Raw genomic sequence first — 13451 nt, forward strand, 5'->3', positions numbered from 1 at the left:
CGTGTTGGTTTGGCTTGGCTTTGAACCAGAAAGCTTGCTTGCAATTTAAAAGTGATAGTCAAAACGATTTACATTAAGTTCTTTCCTTTAGCGATGTTTGTCAAATCGGTTTCGTGGTGTAGTTGGTTATCACGTCAGTCTAACACACTGAAGGTCTCCGGTTCGAACCCGGGCGAAGCCATTTTATTTTAAATAAACCCAGACAATAAGAACAGATAAGTTTTTAATTGAATCAACCAAATAGGCTCTCACACACATGAGAATAACAAATTAGCTTCCTAAACTTCAAAGCCAGCTTTTTTTTGGGTGAACTTTCATGATCTGAACTTTATAGAACTTCACCAAATAAGCCCTTAGACCAATCTTCTTCGAAGCATGAGACGTCTTTCACTTAACACACTAGTAATACCACCATCTTTCACCTCGTGGCTTCACCATCCTTCTAGTGCCAACTAGCATCCGGTGGCATTCGTCCAAACCTTGTTGTGGATGCTCTTATTGGGTTATGGTAGTTGTATAGTTCTTGCATGATGTTAGTAGGTGTGGTGTTTTATTATTTTTGCAAAAATAAAGGTGTTACAATAGCCGTGTCAATTAACGTTTTGCAACAAGCCATGCAATACACATGCATAGTCTTAAATCAAAATCGATAACATCTCAGATTCATCAGCTTCAATTTGAGCCATTTGCAACATTCCGGATCTAACACCCCTTCATGTTAGGCAATGGGGTCGTAGCTTGTATCCACTTTTATATTTTGTCATAGCAGTGAAAATCTATATATCTAATGATCATGAGGAGTCTTGTGATTTACTTGTGTACCAACATAACACCAAAAGTTACTTTTGAGATTGGTTTTTAAAGGAAGAACGGATGGAACCCTAAAAACTATGCAAAAACCCATGCCAGATCACCTAACCGATTAACCCAAGCATAACCAAGGGTACAACCCGATTCAAAACACCCCATCTCATCACCTTAAAATCTGCAAAAAGCTACAAAAAGTCATACCCCAAAGAGACAACCCAGATTAGTAATTATCTCCTGATCCCGCAACCCGATTTCACCACCTAAATCACCGACGACATTGTACCCGATTGAGCATCCCTACCCGATTGTCACTATCCGAGAACGCTCCAACCCCCTAACCTCATAATAATATTATTATTATTATTATTATTATTATTATTATTATTATTATTATTATTATTATTCTATAAATAATGAAACCGATCTTTATGTCAATCTGTTCGTTAATTTTTATCTAGAAAGTAACTTAAACGACACATAAATATTATCTATTTAGATTTCCTATATGTAGGCCACTGGCCGTTTACCACGTGTGTATAACTTTTTTTTGAACGATCAACTAAATCACCAGATAAGCATATGAGATAAGCATCTCTGATGACTCTCAAGCAAATGCATTTCCTCCTCCATAACAGTCAGAATTGATGCATACCCGAGCCACCAAGCCACCAATTCCGGGGAAAACCCGCGCACCCGAAGGCCCACTGCAGTAAAACATGATTCGGCTCAATTTCGAACTAGCGGCCTCCAGAGAGGCCTAGTTCTAAACTTTATTGTCACCATCAAAGTACTTCAAAATGATGCTAGTGGGAGTTGAACTTGAGACATCAAAAAGAGAAACCAAGTGACTAACCACTAGACCAAACTTAATGTCAAATCTAGTTTGAAAATATTATTGTATTATAACGTGTTTCTTTATAATAAAACTAATTAATCAATAGGTTTTGATAAAAAAAGTATCTTATCAATATTTTATGAGTATGTTTGAAATGAAACTTTAAATTCAAATCATTAAATTTTTAAAGGCATTGATAAGTCTAAAGTATTTTTTGTTATATTCTAGAAAAACGAACATTTTACTCACATCATGAAAGATAGTATTTTTAGACTATGTGCAATGAACGTTTCCTCTCTGCCACATCATATCACATAGGGGGTCACACACCGTTACTTGGGCACCATTGAGGGGTTGTGTTGCCTTGGTAACGACGGTGAAAGGTGGTGATGACCATTCGAGGGTTGCTCTTGTAACGACATATCAATCAACCTTTTTTATGCCTTATTGAGTTTCATGGGTTCAAGTTAACACCTAATGACATGATTTTTCCAAAATTTTCTAAAGCCAACCGGCATTTAATACAAAAGGGAACCACAAGCAACTTGAATTAGTAATGACTAATGACTGTCGTGAACGTCAATAAAAAACCTATTTAACCTAATAGATAGGGTAAGCAAGGCATCGAACCAAAGGAGTTTGTGGAAAATGTTATGAACTAAGAAATATTAACCTAATTGCAATAATCTAAAATCAATTTGGTTGGTTGTTTAATTAACTAAAAATTACTAAGAAAATGAGTTTGTAAACAGTTGGAGGAACGATGATTCCTCCAAGTTTCAGATTCAAAGTGGATTTCAGATGATTAGTTTTAGTTGAGAAAATCACTTAGACATGATCCAGATAGTTAATTAGCTGATTGTGATAAACGAGGACTAAGTACTTTGATTGATTAACAACGAAATGTTATCGAACGATTACCAATTGAAATTACTAAACCCAGTCCCTATCTAATATATCCCAATTACTAGAACTCTCGAGAAATGAAAGAATCAACACTAGATTTTAAGTAAAATCAATTGTTTACAATCAACAAATAAATCCCTAAGCAAAAAGCATCGAATGCTTAGATAGCTAGTCTCAGTTACAAATAAAGACTCAAAACAATCATCCACTTGCAAGAACCCTCCACTTGGAGGAAACCGCAGAAGGTTTAGTCGCTCAAGTCGGTTGAGTGATCTTCGCAAGTTTGTATCATAATTAAAATCATCATCTTTATTCTAAGATAATATAAAAAAGATGACAAAATTAATAAACATCAAATCTTTAATTCCTCCCTCCAATGCCACATGATCTCTGATGTTGTGATGATGGAGATTGATCTTCAGTAAAAATTGAATGGTGCCCTTCAAAGTCTGCTGTAATGATGATGTTGTTAACTCTTGTTCACATCCAACTGTATGCGTGTAAGATGATCCACCTTTTAGGGTGTTAAGAAAACCTTTTTAATACCTCCACATAAGTCCACGTAAATTTAATGATGATGAAGATATATTGTGATGATTCAATAATACTTCTCCTACGTGTGCTTTCTCAATTCCCTATGTCGTCCCCTCACATGTTGTCCAGCATGCGCACGTGATGGCTGCCTCTTTCTTTAGGGTTTGCCAAAAAAACTTTTATTAATTTTCAAAACCCAATTATGTGCTGCCTACATGTTACTACCGTAACTTACGGTTTAGTAGCCGTAGGCTACGTTTAGAACTCACTGGAACTTTTTGTTTGATTGGCACACTTAACCGTAACCTATGGTTCAACCACCGTAGGCTAAGTCGAAATCCATAATGTCCCTTCTCCTTCACATACCAACTTTCATATAATGACCAGAAGGCCCCTGGACTTCGTTATTTCTCGTTTCTCGCAATTCCAAGCTATTTTCCAGCCCGAAACACATCCTGAACAATCTCGTTTGCCTTGTTTATCATCTTCGGGTGTTCCGCTTCATCTCTAACCACTTTAACTTCACCGAATTAAGCGATTAACCTGCAAAACCATAAACTTTTGTAGTTAACATATTCAAAGCGTATAATCACGTAAACGACAATAAATCACATAAGATAAGCACGTTAACACTCGGGTTTCACACCCTCTATCACATCCCCACACTTATCTTTGATTTTCCTCAAGCAACCATTACTCACCTTATTAACAAATCACCATTGAATCCCTTACCGAATTAGCAATTTAAGGTCCCAAGTCATACCTGTCCCATAGACTGACACAATCGAGGTTGACAATCTGACGATTAGATAATACATCTTTGAAACAACTTTAAGAATTACCTAACTAACACTAACATGCTTATGATACTACGCACATGCCACACGCCGCTCACAATAATCACTCCTCTCGGTTTTATCTAGACTAGTGTGTAATATGCCAGTATACAATTCGCTCAAAACCAAATATGCTACCTTGCAATCATACTTGTATAGCAATCACACCTCCACTGTACCAAATAACGTAGCACATATCAAAAGGACTTTTGGGTTTTTTGGTTCAGGTAAAGGTAAGAAATTTTGGCTTTTTATATTTATATGGCGAACACAAACGAATATACACTACTAGCACTTTGGGTTATTTGCGACCCATTTGTATAACACGAACATAGTAATGACTTTTGTTTTTCTTTTTTTCTTTTTTCATAACACACTTCTAAATACACTTGTTATTCATGGTTGGTAATTCAAACGGGTCACATGAGGTTTAACAAACAAAAGGTATAAGGCTCAACATGGTTAACTAAGGTGGGTTAAATCAACAATCAACATATAAAACAATGAATGGATCCTAATGGCTTTATCATCTATGTGCATACGCTAAACCACGGTCTCAACATATATCAAACCACACAAGTTCTAATACAAAGCAACATATGGCCTACTCTTAGTAAATGAACAATTATGCAATTCAACTATAATTCTAGTAGGCTCAAATATCTCATAGAACGAAAGGAATATGGGTTGCCGACACGTAGCATGTGTAATTCCTAAAGCATGTTACCACTAGTTAGGCATCTCTTCTCAACTATTCTCTAAAAATTGTTAGAAATACTCTCATGAAACTTAAAGGGACAAACATGACTAGGGATCTTAGTTAGTTTAATATCAACAGGAACCCTTTAGCGATTGAAAATTTTGGTTTTCATGTAGTTCAAGCATACTTAAGACAAAAATTTTCAAAAACTTTCAATTTTTAGCAATTTCAATCCTTCAAGCATTTAAGATCATCAATCCTATCAACCCTCTCTCGAGTTACCGCATCCCCACACTTGGGATGCATTGTCCCCAATGTATAGTGCAATTTATAGTCTAAACTCGAGATGTACCACCCGCAAACCATGAACAGCTAATGAACTAATAAACTCGACACATAAAACCACTCCTAACACAAAGACTCACACCACCAATTTCACAAATAAAATAAAAGACAAAATAGAGAGACACATGAACTTGATCAGTAAATCAACAGTGTCAGTAGTGATGCAGCTGCTGTGATCGAACAGAGACGTAAACATCTCTTGGATTATCTGATATCTCATCGGGGTTGTTGCCAAACATCCCCACACTTGAATCATTGCATCCACGGGAATTGAAATGTAGTAACCAGCCAAAACACAACACACACCAAAACAAAACAGCAACTACAATACTCTACATCCTCGGGCTGCCTCCCGAGAGCGCTAAGTTTTAGGTCTTCAGCCAGATTGTACCTGGTGTGCTCATGGTGGTTTAGCTGACTGCTTGCCTCCCCACTTCTCCACATACAATCCCATCCAATTTCTCGAGAGGTTCGCCGCTTCACGCCAGTTGGGGTTAAATGCAATTCCATTTCCCCATTCCATCCCACTATCAGGTGGTTTTCCTTCATCCAATCTCCGACTCACATCCGACTTCCATTCATCTCTACATTAGACCTGTGACCTTCAACACCACTCGCATCTAACCTGTCCTTAGTCACACTTGAAACATACTCGTTAGTAGCAACTGTGTAACAAGAATCATCAACAAGATCGTAAGAAATGGATTTTAAAAACACATTAAAGTACAACTTACGATTCTTGTAGCTCATAGTGACCATTCCGTTTCTGCAATCGATCTGGGCTTTCGCTATATACAAGAATGGGCGGCCCAAAACCACATGTGGCTGCTCGCAGGTCCTTGTCGGTGCGTAGTCGATCACCATAAAATCCACCGAGTAGTAAAACTCACCCAGTTGGATTACCACATCTTTCACAACTCCCCAGGGTTGTTTCCAACTAGCATCCGTGAACATTGCCATGCTATCACATGCTTGTAGAGGACCAAAATCGTACTGGTCATACAAGTTACCGGGCAGTATGCTCGTCCCCGCTCCATAATCTAACAATGCCTTGTGGATTTTGAACTTTCCCACTCGGATTGGAACAACCGGTTCCCCTAAATCAACTCCATTTCCTTCTTCCGTTGCTTCATGTAAACCTGCAATTACATGAGAAACATACATATAGTTATCATAACATTTACTTTTAGGAACGAGATTTACCCCACTGATTAGTGTGTTCCTTGCATTCTTAGGGTTTGCTTGAGTATCACTTGGCAGCTTCCCATGCTGCTGCTTCAATGCTGCTATCTCGCTAGCCAATTGTCCCATCTGAGTGGTTAACGACTGAATGGCCTTCTCCCGATCTCATCTTTCAATCTTCTAGCCTCATCCAATTGACTCATCTTTTGTATCTCTTGCTACATGGCCTTTAACATTTCTATGATCTCATTATTGCCCTGTTGGTAGCTTCTTTGATAACCAAAGTTGTTCCCCCTTGATAGTTGTTCAGATTACGGGGCTGAAATTATTGGTTGCTACCTTGGAAACCCGAATACCTGTTTCCATTCCCTTGCAACATATGCACCTCATCATATTTACCTACAATGCTAGGGCACTGATCAACTATTTGCTCTAGGTCTCCATAATGCCCATACATTTGCATCTGTGCACCCACTTCCTGTACGTTCTCTACTACTTTCACTGTTGTGTGCCGACCTCTTCTCGAAGATTGAGATTTTCTCTTCGACGTACTTCCCATCTTTTCTAAATAATAAAAGTCAACATTCTCGTAATTTATGCCAAAGGTGCCATTTGATACCAAGCTGAGGTCCCGTGCATCTTTCGGTAGTAGCCCCTCATGGAAGGCATTAAGCGACTCCCACAGTTGTATACTGTCGCAACCCTCGTCCCCTAGTTACCCGGGAACGGGCGGCCGTGACCATTTTCGGTGGTATATGTGTTTATCATTTTGGCAGCGGAAATTCCATCAGGACCGTAGTTAGGAAATATTTTATTAGAGTAAAATACCACACTTTCATAATATAAAACACATGGGAATAATCCCAAGTTTTAGGTACACACATTTTCATAGGGATAAACCCTATTTTATTTAATAAAAACATCTCTTTATTTTAGGTAGCTTTATAGCCACTTTTCTAAGCCTTCAGCGCTGTCCAGCTGGCTTCTATTTGGCTTTCACATTTTGTAACCTGAAACGCGTTTAAAAACATTTTGTCAGTGGGAAATACCGGTGAGTGAATCTCAGTTTAATCAAGTTAAGTAAAACCATTGTACAGTATTGAGGGCGGTCGCGCAATTACATTTGTTTCCATCTACTTTAATCACCATCCACGGTACTGTCAACCCGACTTGTGGTCATGTTACTACTCTCAATGTAGTAACAAATTTTGTATACAAAACTCCAACATACCGACGATAATTTTAGAGGGTCCAAACCTGGGTAGGCTGCTCGATTCGGCATAGGTTCATCTTCTGGTATTGGGTAGCGTTGCTGGTAATCCCTTTTGTCGTCTAACCACGGGTCATAGTCTGGATCTAAGGGATTGGGTGCTGGTACTCTAAGTATCTCTTCTGGGTTAAAATCAGGCATTGGGATTTGATTTTCTGGGTTGTTCTCAATTTCCATTGGCTGGGTGGGAAACAGTGGTAAAGGCTGGGGAGCTATGTGTTGCTCCAGGTTAGGGTCGGCAGCTGTGGTTGCTAGGATATGGAAATTTGCTAGACTCCTATTAAGCATATCCTGTGTGTGGGCATCTGTTTCTCTCTTGGCGGCTGCTACAGCACGCTGTTGTTGCAACTTTTTCATTCTTTTCCTACGTTCATGCGCTCCTCTACTGAACCATCCTCTCTTTTTAGGAGGGAATGACTCTTCAGACTGAGCCTTAAACACGAATATCCCATCTTCATTGTCCGCTGAATACCCTGAGAGGGCAAGCTGTGAAGAGGTGCCTTCGCTCCTAGGTGAGCTGGACAACTGACGGTAGGCGTCGGAAGGTCCTTGGTCGCTCATACTGTAAACTAACAAATAGTCAGATAACACACAACAATAAAATACAATTATGCACGTATTTCCGTAGAAAATTTCCTAACATATTGAATAATATCTTGGTGTCAGCAGAACACTTCTGTGGCTGAATCAGTGGCTTAGCTCTGATACCACCTTCTGTCGCAACCCCCGTCCCCTAGTTACCCGGGAACGGGCGATCGCGGCCATTTTCAGTGGTATCTGTGTTTATCATTTTGGCAGCAGAAATTACATCAGGACCGTAGTTAGGAAATATTTTATTCGAGTAAAATACCACACTTTCATAATATAAAACACGTGGGAATAATCCCAAGTTTTAAGTAGACACATTTTCATAGGGATAAACCCTATTTTATTTAATAAAAACATCTCTTTATTTGGCTTTCACATTTTGTTACCTGAAACGCGTTTAAAAACATTTTGTCAGTGGGAAATACTGGTGAGTGAATCTCAGTTTAATCAAGTTAAGTAAAACCATTGTACAGTATTGAGGGCGGCCGCGCAATTACATTTGTTTCCATCTACTTTAATTACCACCCACGGTACTGTCAACCCGACTTGTGGTCATGTTACTACTCACAATGTAGTAACAAATTTTGTATACAAAACCCCAACATACCGACGATAATTGTAGAATACAAATACTCAATCACTGTTTAATATAGTATTAATTAAGTGAGGTTTTGTAAAAACAGTTTGTAAAAAGGAGATTACTCACATTGCTGTCTTAGGGTTTTCCTTAAGGATTTCCTGGTGATTATCTATTAAATACACAAATGCACACGTGTTAGTATAATAACCCAATATTTACATTAGTAATACCCTCCCCGAGACGGCATTCCAACGACTACGTCGGGCAGAACCTCGACAGCCGTTATGGAATCCTGGATCAATCGGGCAGCGTATATAATACGTAACCGGGGTTATGATACTTACAACGGGGCAGAACTTCGTTATTTAGGTGGGTATAATACCCAAAAATTATGTTAACTCTTCAGAATTTCGAGAGAGAAAGAGATTTGGTGCGAATTGGGACTGAAGCCGATGCCCTCAATTTATAGGGCTGCATTTGGACTTCGTCGCGCCCCGCGTAAGAGAAGGAGGGGGCCTTCGCGGCCCGCGGCATAGGCTGGGTAGGCCCTAGCCTTGTCGGGTCACCGCTCTAACTTCGACGTGTGGTTGCCACGTGGCAGCTCAGGGTGCTGCCTCGTTGATGAGCGCTCGCGGCCCGCGTAAAACCATGCTTAGGTCTTCGCGGCCCGCCACAGACTAATAAAAATTGTTTTTTAATTAATTTTAATAAAAATAAGGTATTCGGGGCCCGTTTTCGTATTCGGGGTGTATTTAGGAGCGTCTAGGGTCACGTTAAAGGTTCCGGGAGAGCTGCTACATCTGTGGAGGTAAAGAAGTACATGAATTTAAATTTTATGTTAGATTTGTTGTCATATCTATTTGCCTACCTATGTTTTGTTATCTTCAAACACACACACACACACACACACACACACACACACACACACATATATATATATATATATATATATATATAAAAGTGTATTTTAGGACATATAGTGTCACACCCCGATTTCCACGTGTCACCGGTGGGCCCGGTGGGGGAATATCGTAACGTGGTTGGCAACGTAATAGTCAAACAACACAATATTTAATATGCACAGCGGAAGCAAATTTAAAACATAATACAACCGAATTTAATTATTGTAATATCAAGTATCACAATGTTCGGATGTTTATCCACAGAACGGATCGAAATAAAATAGAAACAATGGTTCAACAGACTTCAGGCATCCTAAGCTTGCGAGAATTTTTATTGATGCTAAGGAGACAATCCAGCCAATTTCGTTTAGTACCTGCATTCAGTCTTTTTGGGAAAATACGCCAGTTTACACTGGTAAATACAATCAACTGACTCATTTTGGAAAATGATTGAAAATTGGTTTGGATGCACGTGGCATAAACATTTTTATCTTAACTTGGGAGAATTATTTAATATTATAATCTTGTGAACGAATTACATGTTACTTGTGCGTTCAGTAGCCCGGATCTTGTCCGGCTTAAAGATCAATGGACACACCCCATCATAGAGTTATACACGGACGGTGTACGCCTACACCCCGTGCTCAGGTCGTGGCCATCTCGTAAGATGATGCCTAGGATATCCGGGACATGGTCATTAACCCCCCAAAGGCTTTAAGTAATCAAGACTGTTTAAACGAGCCGATCAAATTAGTCAACTACCCACTTACTGTGGAGATTTGATGCTCAATCAAGCGGTATGCTATATACCGTAACCCAAGCCCGTATAGGGAAAATAAGTTAAAAGTATTTACCTGAGCAATGTATAAATCACAATAAGCAAACGCAAGTAGCTTTTACTGGTCCTCCTTATCTGGAACGAAGGTTTATAATAACCTATTAGAATTCTAACAGGTCTTTTATTAAGCTTAAGCTTAGACCGACTAGTTTCAAAGATACGGTTCGTACGCCTGATTAAGCGAAGACCAGATAGAATGTGATTTAGACCCGACAAATCCAGAGACTTGTTTAATATGGGTTTATTATTCACATTCTGGATTTCGAGATAAAACCGTTAAGGTTTAACCCGTTTCGGTTAATTTATGTAAACTTGTTACATAAACCGAACCGTACGCGTAATAAGCGTGACGGGTAGTCATGAGAGCTATATACAGGTTTCCTAAGTTAATTAAGTCTCAAATATGTTGTGACATCAGTAAGGTGTCTTTCATTATGCCCGAAACGTGTTTAAACACAAACTAGGCCCCGTAGGGGTAGTTTGGTCATTTTAAAGGTTGTAAAAAGGTTTAAGTGTTTAACTGAGTTACAGGTCTGATGTAATCAGTAAATATACTCCAATTAATGAGCTATAACAGTAAGATAAAGCATATGTGTGAAATTTATCGTTTTTAACCAAACTATGCCCCGTAGGGGTATTTTGGTAATTTCACATAAGCCGAAAAGCTCAGAACTGAAGTCTGAGTTTATCCACCTTTGCTTACTGTTAAAATATTATAATTTGCCTCTTATATCAGTAGGTATCAACCCGGGTATGTCTAATATGATTTTAAAACATACTATGCGTTAAAAACGTTAATTAAGGCGATTAAAGGCCACTTCCGGGTTCGATACTTAAATCTGATATTTTTATATTTCCAGAAGGCTTAAAAGAATTTATTTATCATATGTGATCAGTAGCAAAAGGTTTGGAGTCGTTTAGATATGTAAATCTCATTTTATGGCCCGTAAGGGCAAAACCGACATTCACCGAATTAAGCCTACGACTATGAGTTATGCTCAACCTAAAATTAATTAAAAATCTTTAAAAATCCCAAAATAATATATTACATCAGTGGGTAAAAGATTTGATACCAAAAAGTATGTTTAACTAGGCTATACGTTAATTACGCCATTTTATTAGCATAAAGCATTCATTTTGCGATAATGAGCATAACTCTTGATCTACAAGTCAAACTGATGTCAAACTTTGCATACAAGTCTATATATCAGTAACTAAGCTTTCTACACTTTTATATTTTCATAAATCACGTTTTAAGGTAATAAGGGCATAACGGTCAACATATGAGCAATTAACGGAAGCATGCATATTAATCGGATAACTAATGAATCAAGGTGTATAATCACAGATGGTTGTTCTAACATGTAACCTAGTCCAATTAAAGCCCTGAGGCATTTCTAAAATATGCCTAAACGGGTCAGAACTGAAAGTCAAAGTGAAAGTCAAACTATGTGACTTTCGGTTCCGAACCGGGTCTAAACAGGAAGTTGTCGGGTTTGAACATGTTTAGACATGTTCTTACACTTATTACTAAGTTGTAACAATGATCCAACAGGTTGTAAATGATCTACAATGTTAATTATGCATAAACGGCATTTTAGACTTCCTGTTGACTTTTTAAGTAAAGGTTTGACCCGACTTTTGACCTGGTTAGAGTGATGATCAGGGGAAACCCTTTTGAGGTTTTATTACCCACATAAATACCATCTTATATCTACTTTTGATTCGAGAATTGACTGAGCCACTACTTATTGATCTTGAAGTCAAACCGTAATTACGACGGATTGACTTTTAGCTAAATAACTAAGCTAAAATTAATTTAGAAAGATTAAGACAACTTACAAGGGTCTAATGGATGATTAGGAAGGCCTGGAGAGTGCTCTTGTGCTCCACACTTGATCAGAAGGTTGTTGAGGAATGAATGATCAAAGTGTTGCACTTTGAGAGCCTTATATAGTGCACTAAGACACCATAATGTGTTGACAATTAAGTCTAGGACTAACCACAACATTTCCACAGGTGTCCTACATGTTTAGGGGTTGTTTAGGGGCCAAGAGAGATGAGGAAACACTGTTAAATTCGGTTTCATGCGCGTAAAAACAGGTAATAGCCGGTTTCTGGTCGCTGGCACTTGCTTACGGACCGTAAGCCCTCTCTTGCGGTCCGTAAGCCTGACATCAGGCTTAAAAACTTGTTGTTCTTTGGTATCTTGAAGGGGTAACTTGGGGCTTCGACTTTGGGACATGTTTTATCAGATTGGGGCCTCTATAAAGTGCTTAATACAGTAACATACCCTACCATCTTGGTATGCTTGCTTGGATTCTTCATAAAAGTACCGAAAACTAAGGGTTACCGTAGGAATTCCTTCGTGGGAGTCCACCAATTGATTCATGAATCATTCATTGCTAATATCCACTGAACTTGAACATACACTAGATGTTTTTTAATACGTTTTGAGTCTTGGGATTTATAACGAGGTCGTTCAGAGGTGAAATAGTTAACATGACGACACTTTTAAATCCTGTCAACCATCTTTCATAAATCCGAGTTTATAACGCTTTTCGTCTTATACGACACGTGTCGTTATTTTATTTAACACGAATTTTCGAGGTGTTACATCCTCACCCCTTTAAAATAAATCTCGCCCCGAGATTTACTGAAATAAATAAGGGTACTTTTCTTTCATGGTGGATTCAACTTCCCACGTATACTCGGGACCTCTTCGGGCATCCCATTTGACCTTTACAATAGGTACATGTGTCACACCCCGATCTCCACGTGTCACCGGTGGGCCCGGTGTGGGGTACAGTGACGTAGTTGGCATCGTCATAGACAATCAACACAATATAATAATGCACAGCGGAAGCAGAATAGATACATTTCAACTTTAAATAAAATGACATAATAAACATCATAAGTAGTTGAAACGGATCCACAGGCGGATCAAATAAAAATAAGATAAAATTGTTCAACAGTTATTTGTCGTCCGAGCTTGCGAGACTATAGTGGACGCTCTTAGGAAACAGCCAGCCTAGTTCGTATAGTACCTGCACTTAACCTTTTGGGAAAAAATACGTCAGTTTACACTGGTAAATACAAATCGACTGACTCATTTTGAAAATGAT

At 38.7% G+C, this 13451-nt stretch overlaps 1 non-coding gene across 1 annotated transcript; it reads left to right on the top strand.

Annotated features, from left to right (window-relative positions):
- Window positions 1-107: 107 nt before the first annotated feature.
- On the top strand, window positions 108-181 carry TRNAV-AAC. Its single transcript has one exon. It is a non-coding gene; the product is annotated as a tRNA-Val (tRNA).
- Window positions 182-13451: the final 13270 nt, after the last annotated feature.

Source organism: Helianthus annuus, chromosome 3, assembly GCF_002127325.2.
Source record: "Helianthus annuus cultivar XRQ/B chromosome 3, HanXRQr2.0-SUNRISE, whole genome shotgun sequence".
NCBI lineage: Eukaryota > Viridiplantae > Streptophyta > Magnoliopsida > Asterales > Asteraceae > Helianthus > Helianthus annuus.